Here is an 8,712-nt window from a genome sequence, read left to right on the forward strand (position 1 = left end):
TTAATATTTATATACAACTACGATAACAAAACATTTAGTCTTAATCGAGTTGGATAGGCTACTCAAATATATTGGTGTGGAAAAACAAGCTTTATAGTAAAAAACAGAAATACACTAAATATTGCATATATTAATATACATGAAACTAGTTTATTTAAGTGGTAAATCATGTCATGCAATTGCAAAAAAAAAGGAGTAAACACTGACATGTCATCCGAACAATTTTTCCTCGGTATGCAACCCTCGTTATAGTCTTAAGGGTGTTTTGATCCAGCTACTAAAATTTAAAAGATGTGTCGGAAGGATGTTACATGGGGTGTTCGGACACTAATAAAAAAAATAAATTACATAATACGTCAGTACTCCACGAGACGAATTTTTTAAGCCTAATTAATTCATCATTAACATATGTTTACTGTGGCAAAACATTCTAAAATCATGGACTAATTAGGCTCAAAAGATTCGTCTCGCAAATTAGTCGTAAACTATGTAATTAGTTTCGTAATTAGTTTATATTTAATACTCCATGCATGTGTCCAAACATCCGATGGGACAACGACTAAAATTTAGGAACGGCAACCAAACACCCCCTTATATAGAACCTTATGGGCTGTTTGAACGCTTAAAATTAGCATGGCTAGCTACTACATTGGCATCTCCTGGTAGCCTCCAACTTGTTAAACTGTGCTAGTGATTAGTACACTTATTGCCGGTGGCTTTTTTAATCCCCTCTTACTAGTTCCTACTCCGTCCATTTTAAATTATTTAGGGCTGCTTTGGCAACACAGGGTGATTAACCCAGGGAAGAAAACGGCAAGGGAGGAATTTTTTTGGACATCATAATCCCCTTCTCCTCTCCAGGGAAGATTTCACGTGTGGGATCATTCCCCTGCTGCTGTTTGGAAATCTTTTTCCCCTGCTTCTGTCGGGAACGGAAGAAATCGGTGGTTTTTCACAATAGACATGGTTTCTCACAGATAGCACCCAACATATTAGCCTAGGAATGCTACTGTGAGTATGTGAGAAATCATGTCTTAAAAAATCAGAAAAAATAGCAAAAAATAAAGAAAAAACAAAAAGAGGTGAATAATATAAAAAAATCACTACATATCAATGTCAGAGCCACCAAATCATGAAAAATCTGGAACAAGTTTCACCATACAAATACAGACATAATTCAGACCTTAAACCAAATCTAGTAAACGCAAAAGTATTATCTGACATCTAATCAACTACTAGTAGCATTCATACAGATTGTTCTACATCCTTAAATCCAATAGAAAATGGTGAAGTCATAATCATATACTTCAATCATCTCGAAATTGACCATCCTTACATCCAATGTCTTCTGGCATCTAGCAAAGTACTATCAAAAGTTACGACTTCACTTATTTTAAATCATGCATTGCTTCCACTGGGACATCTGCAGTAACACAATAATGAAAATGGTGATCTCTCATGACATGTCTGGCTCTGGAAAATGCTATTGTATATGGCCAAAATACATATAACATAGATAAAAAGGAGATTGTTCTCATGATGCCTATGGCTATCTATCAGTTCAGAGTAGGATAAATGAAATACACAACCGTACTGGTATAGGACAAGAAAGCATTCGAACAGGAAGACATGCATGCTGGATTTAGAGAGAAAAAAAACATGAAACATGCATGCTGGATTTGAAAAAAAAACAAGTGTAACGTGACAAACTTGCATGAAACAGAAAGACATAGCTACATCAGGATCTACCAATGCTTGAGGGCTAAACAAAAAAAACAAAAACAAAAGATTATTCTACTGCTCCCTTTCAAGAGACAATTCAGAGAAGTAGACACCAGCCATAGCCAGTGGGTCTCTGTGTGCTAACACCAACAAACTGGCTCCTCCATCCATTAGCAATGAACAATGCAATGCAACAGGACAAGTCTCACAGACTCACAGTAGGTTCAGTCCTTCACCCAACAGCTAACACCAACAAACAGGGAGACTTATTATACCATGTGTAGAACCATGAAAAAAAATCCATGTATATGATTACTATCTCACAGACATGCAAATTCCTAGGCTAATAAAAAATAAGATCAATCGGCAGTCATAGCTGTTGGCAAGTGCAAGCTGTTGTTCAAATAATATACCTGCATACAATGACTTAGCTACGTTTTTCTTCTCAATTCAAACATTGCCTCCACCAACATTGCCTCCACAGATAGCACTGCAAGTAAGCACAAGGAAAAGCATTAGCAGCTAAGTCATACCAAAGTAAACTAATCCAGTGGCAGCCAAGCATTACCTAATCTGTTGTTTGAGCCAAATCAAACGAACATTTTTGTTTTTCATTTTCATGAATACCTCCCTGTCAATCTCATATTTGAAGATATTCATAGCATACGCCTTCTCCACATCAGTAAGTTCAATTGCATCAACTTCATCGAGACACTTGTCGACTGAAAATGCTTCGTCTTGTTTCTTCTTTTCATTGAGTGCTTCCATTGTTTTACTTGTTTGCATCTTCTTAAACTGCACAAAATCATCAATAGCAACACCAATGTGACTCTGCTTATGTTTTCTCCCACTACTCGCTCCTTGCATAGAATCTTGATTGGAAGGTGCAGACTGAGCTTCATTGCATGCACTTGAGACGTCTAGCCCATCAAAAGTAGCACCTGGACTTGTGCTATCAGACACTGCAACAGGAGTAGCCAGAGCAGCCGGAGCAGCTGGAGCAGCAATAGGAACAAGAGGAGCAGGCTGCAAGTGCTCAGTTGATGTGAAGTTTAGATCTCCTGTAGCAACACTTTCTATGCACAGTCATACTATCAAGTTAGATAGTGCTTTACTCTCAAGTAGAACAATAAGGCTACATAACCTTAGAGAGAAGTTTCAAATAACATACCAGCATACAATGGCGTATAGTCTTCATATAAAGAAAACGGCTTCTTCTGGAACCTAGCCATTTTTCCATTATCCTATTTAATACCAAGACAACAGCATAGTTAGTACTTGCAACCAGAATATGGCAACAATTTTTTGGTTCAGTGAAAAAATCTTACATTGATCAGTTTCTTCCATTTTTCTGGTTCCGCAATGACCATGGCCAATGAGTCATTCCAACCAACACCACTATCCTTTAACGCTACATGTATCGCCTTTCCAGCTGCCCTTTAGCTCCTTTTCCTTCTCTTGTAGCTGCTGCTTTGTGAAGTGTGCTAAAGGATACATTTGGGTAAACTTCTCTGAGATACTTCTCCAACCCTCTCCACTCCATCCATTCTGACCCCTGAACAAGGGGATGTTCACATGGTCCCTCATAATGTCAACAAGCCCTTTCTCATATCTAGAGTTCCATATAGCCCTTGCCTTCGACATTGCTACAAGAAATAATTATAGAAATACATAACTCATAAAATATTATAGAATGTATTATAGAATTTATTATAGAATATTGCATCACACAGAAATACATAACTCATAACATATTATAGAATATATTGGAGAATTTATTACAGAATGTTGCATCACATAATGTATTACAGAAATACATAACTCATAACTCATAAATTACATTCCAAACACTACTATCCTACACATTGTAGGCAGCCCACATCTGATGGGTTATCTGGTCTCGTAGGGTATTTTCATGGTTTGATTCCATCTCACTTGGGTAGTTAGTGTCTCCCTCTGGCATGTCGACATAATTTGATGGGTTGATATTATCAGGTAGGATGTCTAGCCACTCTTCACTCCCATTCAACCCTCTAATGATGTTGTGAAACACAGCAGCAGCTGCTGGAATCATAACTTGAGATTCAATTGGGTAATGTATCCCCACTTTCAGAATTAGAAACCGCTTTTTGAGAACCCCAAAGGCCCTCTCAATGTGATTTCAAAGAATCGCATGCCGATGATTAAACAATTCCTTGTAGTTGGCATATGCATTTCCCCTCTGGCCATGTCTCTTGAACTCACTAAGATGATACTTAACTCCTCGGTCGGGAGCAAGGAATGATGGTGTGTTTGCATATCCACCATCTACAAGATAGAATTTGCCTGCTGGCACAGTAAATCCCTTGCCAAGAGCAGACCGCAACACTCCTGCATCAGATGCGAATCCTTCCCAACCAGATGAGATGAAAGTGAACTTCAAGTCGAAGTCACAGGCAAACATAACATTCTGCGATAGTGTTCCGTTCCTATTTCTATAGGGACTGGCCTTGTCTTGTCCAATTGTGATTGGGACATGCGTACCATCGATAGCGCCGATGCAGTTCTGCAAGTAAGAAAATTTACTTAAGATTTGGATTGTATTTAGGAATGGTATTAAGAAAAGTGTACTATATGTATTAACCGACCTGAAAGAATGGCATAAATCTAGGGTCACATGTAATCTTCATGTGTGTGGCTTGGATTCGGAAGTCTGATAAATTTTTGGGTTAATGTTGGAATGATATTGAAGACATCATATATTTTCCTATGCACTGTCTCACCACTATGTTGAAACTCCTTCTTTAGCCTCTCTGTGCTTGCATTATGAGAGAGCATGAACATAAAAAGACCAAATTGCTCCTCAATCTTCATACCACGTGTGTCACGCAGCAAGTTCTCGACCCTGAGAAAGTTTGCTATAGTTCTAAATATTTCAGCCTCCATCCTAAATTCTTCCTTGCACCAATTCTCGTGTTCTTCGAGGATCTCTTTAACCTTTTTAGCACCAGGAAGAGAAGAGGTATGCTCAGGTGTTTTATCTTCGTCGAGAAAGGGCATTACAGCAGGGAGAAGAACAAAGAATAGCTCCTCATCTTCTTCTTCCTCTTCCAACAAAAATTTCCTAGCAAGCTCTTCCCAAGAAGCCATCTAGTGTTACATATATGAAATTATATTATTACATATATATTACCAATTCAAATCAACTAGAGAAAAGGAGAGCACTCAAAGTAGAGAAAACAAGTATTAGAAGGGCAGTGTTGACACCGTTTTTTGCACGTGTCAAAATAATCGGAGTGGACTAATCGGCAAGGGGAAAGTTATTGAATACTTTGATAGCCGATGAAAGCCAGCTTGTAAAGATGGTTGCCGATAGCTGGTGATGGTCGATGGAAAGGTTGATTTGGACTCGGGCGTTGCCGATGAGGTTGGAGGTGTTGTTGTCGATGCCGATGAAGGGAGGCTTGAAGACTACTGCCGATGAAACATGGAGTATGCCGATGAAGGGAGGCTTGAAGACTACTGCCGATGAAACAGGGAGTATGCTAATGAAGGAAGACTTGAAGACTACTGCCGATGAAACAGGGAGTATGCCGATGAAGGAAGACTTGAAGACTACTGCCGATGAAATAGGGAGTATGCCGATGGGAAGGAGGACGGTGAGATTTCCATCGTAATTGAGGCGGACAGGGAAATAGATAGGAGTTGATTTCCTTTTCTATATTAGTTAGAGTATGATTCATGTAAGAGTCACGTGTTTCCTTAGATATGGGATTGGTGTCCTAGTTGTGTTTGGTTGTGTCTCTTTAGATCAGGGTATAAATATGGAGTAAGGGGCAATGTAATAGATAGATCAATCAATATCAAAACCAATTTTTACTCCTATTTGCGTCTACTTACTTTTCGGCGACTTCGTCAATTTGCATATTTTTCCTTTTTTTTTACGAGTTCTCATTGATTCGGCGAGCTGCATCGCTTCAGTGCGACCTTCGGCGATTCTCGAGTTCTGCGTGAGCACCTCTTGGCCGTGACTTCCGGGCGTATTGCTGTTGTCAGGACCAAAGTGTTCGTATCTTCATCCTTGTCGATTAGCAGGTCAAATCGACTGGCACGCTTTGGATATCGATTCGGGTATTAGCCCTTTGTGTTTGCATATCCACTTTTGCATCAACACATCTTTTGGCACGCTCGGTGGGACAATCAATCAATATGTTCAATCCCGAGATCGATTCAGGGAACATTATCGCAGTATCAGAAGAAGATCTCAAGGAAGAACAGAGGCAGGCTATGGAAAAGGCTGTAGAAGAATACAAGCAGCTTTATCTGAGATCGTTTAGCTTGAACAAGAGTGGACAAGTCATCCAGAAGCAAGATTTGCCGTTGCCTCGGCAGGTTACCTTTGACTCCAATCCTGGTAAACTTCAAGAGATGGTTAATTCTGCAGTAAATCATGCTTTGATTAATCATTCCAATGTGCTGTCCAATACTGTTCATAATGCTGTGGTTTGAACTCTCAAAGAAGGACAAGCGGCATCACATTACGTTGGGCCTACCTATCATCAACCAGAGCCGGCATCTGTCAAAACTCCATCGGCTCCTTCGGCCGTTGTGGGTACAGAAGTTACTTCCCCTCCAGTATTGGCAGGCTCACCTAATATTCAATCTACACCGATACAATCAGATCAGGTACTACCAGGAGGGCGAGTTCAGCTTAATACAGATCTATCGGCATCAGCTATGTCAGGCCCTATGTCTCAGAATAGCCAGATTCCTACTAATTAGTGGGGATATGGCATGCCTCCGGAGTCATCTGCTTTCAATCCTAGATTACCTCAAGGGTTTGATGCAGTAGGAAGAGCGCCTATACCATCGGCCGTTTCGCCGATGGCTCAAGTGCCTCAATATGCCGCAACTACTTCTGTGCAACCAACTCCAGGAGGTTTCCAGATGCCTATGGTTCAAACATTCAATTCAAGTCCATCGGCGAGCTTACTGCCGATGCAGCAGAAAGCCCCTGCTATGAGTCAAACTGGGGTTCAGTTCATGCCTCAAACCGATTTTAATTATCCAACAATATCAGCAAATTACCAGCCATCGGTAAGTTTTGTACCGATGAGTTCTAATAATGATTGGTCAGGACAGTTACCTGTTCAACATACAGTTCAGCGAAATCAGCAGGTTGCAGGGATTCAACAAGGTCATATGCAAGCTGGTTTCCAGAATCAAGCATCGGCAGCCCAGCCGATGAATCCTTTCCAACAGGCTAATGGACCACAAGTAACGGCAAATATGCCGATTGCTGGAGATCGTGGGCCACAAAGATATGTGGAGGGATGTCAGCAGGCACCTCCTATAGAAATTCAACTAGTTCGTCAGCAGGAGGCTGATGCTTTTTGGGCCGATAAGATAGCAAAAATTATGAAGGATCAGTTTGGGATAAAGCCCAAGGTCAATACTTATTCTTATCGGACTCCATACCCTCCTGCATACGATTTAATTCCTCTCCCAAATTGGTACAAGGTACCAGATTTCACTAAATTCTCTGGGCAAGATGATACATCAACAATGGAACATGTCAATCGCTTCATTATTCAATGTGGAGAAGCAGCTAACAGAGATGAATTAAGAGTTCGATTATTTTCATCATCTTTGTCTGGATCAGCATTTACATGGTTCATTTCATTACCACCAAATTCTATTATTACTTGGGTTGATCTAGAAAAACAATTTCATAAGTATTTCTTTGCTGGAATCCATGAAAAGAAGCTTACCGATTTAGTAAAATTGAGACAGCGTAATGATGAATCGGTAGAGAGCTTTGTACAAAGGCTACGAGATGTAAAAAATAAGTGCTACAGCCTGGTGCTGGATGATCGGTAGCTTGCCGATCTGGCTTTCCAAGGGTTATTGCCACATCTTAAAGACAGATATGCTTCTTAGGAGTTTGAAAGCCTCAGTCATCTTGTGCAAAGGATCTCTGATCAAGATACTAGGGTTTTTGAACCTAAAAAGAATTGGAGTAAAAAGGTATCATTTGTTGAAGAAGTAGGAGATTCTGACTCTGATGAAGAACCAGTTATCGGCTTAGCTAAGTGGGTTAAGAATAAAAAGCCGATAGCATGTCCCTTTGGTCAAAAAGAGCCAGAAAAGTTTACCTTTGATATCACCAAGGCCGATAAAATATTTGATCTTCTGCTTCAAGAGGGCCAAATTAAGCTGTCACCTAATCATGTGATCCCATCGGCAGAAGAGTTGAAGAAGATCTTGTACTGCAAATGGCACAATGCAACTTCACACAGTACAAATGAGTGCAAGGTATTCAGGCAACAGTTACAATCGGCTATTGAATCTGGGAGAATTAAGTTTGGTACTTCCAAGGCCCAGAAGCCGATGAAAATTGATCAACACCCTTTTCCAGCAAATATGTTGGATGCCAAAGGAAAGACCAAGGTATTGACGTCAGAGGCTGCTGAGAAAAACGCGTCAGTGGACCCCCAACATCGGATAACTACCGATGATGCAAAAAGTAAGGGTTTGCTAGGAGAAAGCAGTAGTTCCAAAAATCCTCCTCGACCTGGCATTGTGATTACTCATCGAAGGCAGCAGGAGGGTTGGCGTCAACGTAATGACCGATATCGACAACAGCAAGAAGTGAGACGTCAGGAAGAATGGAATCGACATAAAGATCATTGGAAATGTCCGTTTTTCATCCATTGCTGGGAAGAAGGTATTAAATTGCCAACTGTTGAAAATTGCCCTGAGTGTAATGGTTATTACGGGGTCAATCGCTCAGAAAGGAGGTTTCAACTTGGTAATCAGGGTTTGTCTATCAATGAGCCGATCAGAGGCAGAGCATCAGTGCATGATCGGCTGGGGGGCAGACTTAGTGTACATGAGAGGCTTGGTAAACGCGCTGGATATTTTCCAAGGAATCAAGAGGAGCTTGAGGAGATGGCAAACGCAAGAGTTCCCGATGAGGAAATATTCTACAGGGACCCTAATATACGTCGT

At 40.6% G+C, this 8,712-nt stretch overlaps 1 pseudogene; it reads right to left on the reverse strand.

The window, feature by feature from the left end:
• Positions 1–3,883: 3,883 nt before the first annotated feature.
• On the reverse strand, positions 3,884–4,851 carry LOC136468528 (uncharacterized; annotated as a pseudogene).
• Between the last annotated feature and the right edge of the window lie 3,861 nt (positions 4,852–8,712).

This window comes from Miscanthus floridulus, chromosome 8 (genome assembly GCF_019320115.1).
Source record: "Miscanthus floridulus cultivar M001 chromosome 8, ASM1932011v1, whole genome shotgun sequence".
In the NCBI taxonomy this organism is placed as follows: Eukaryota; Viridiplantae; Streptophyta; class Magnoliopsida; order Poales; family Poaceae; genus Miscanthus; species Miscanthus floridulus.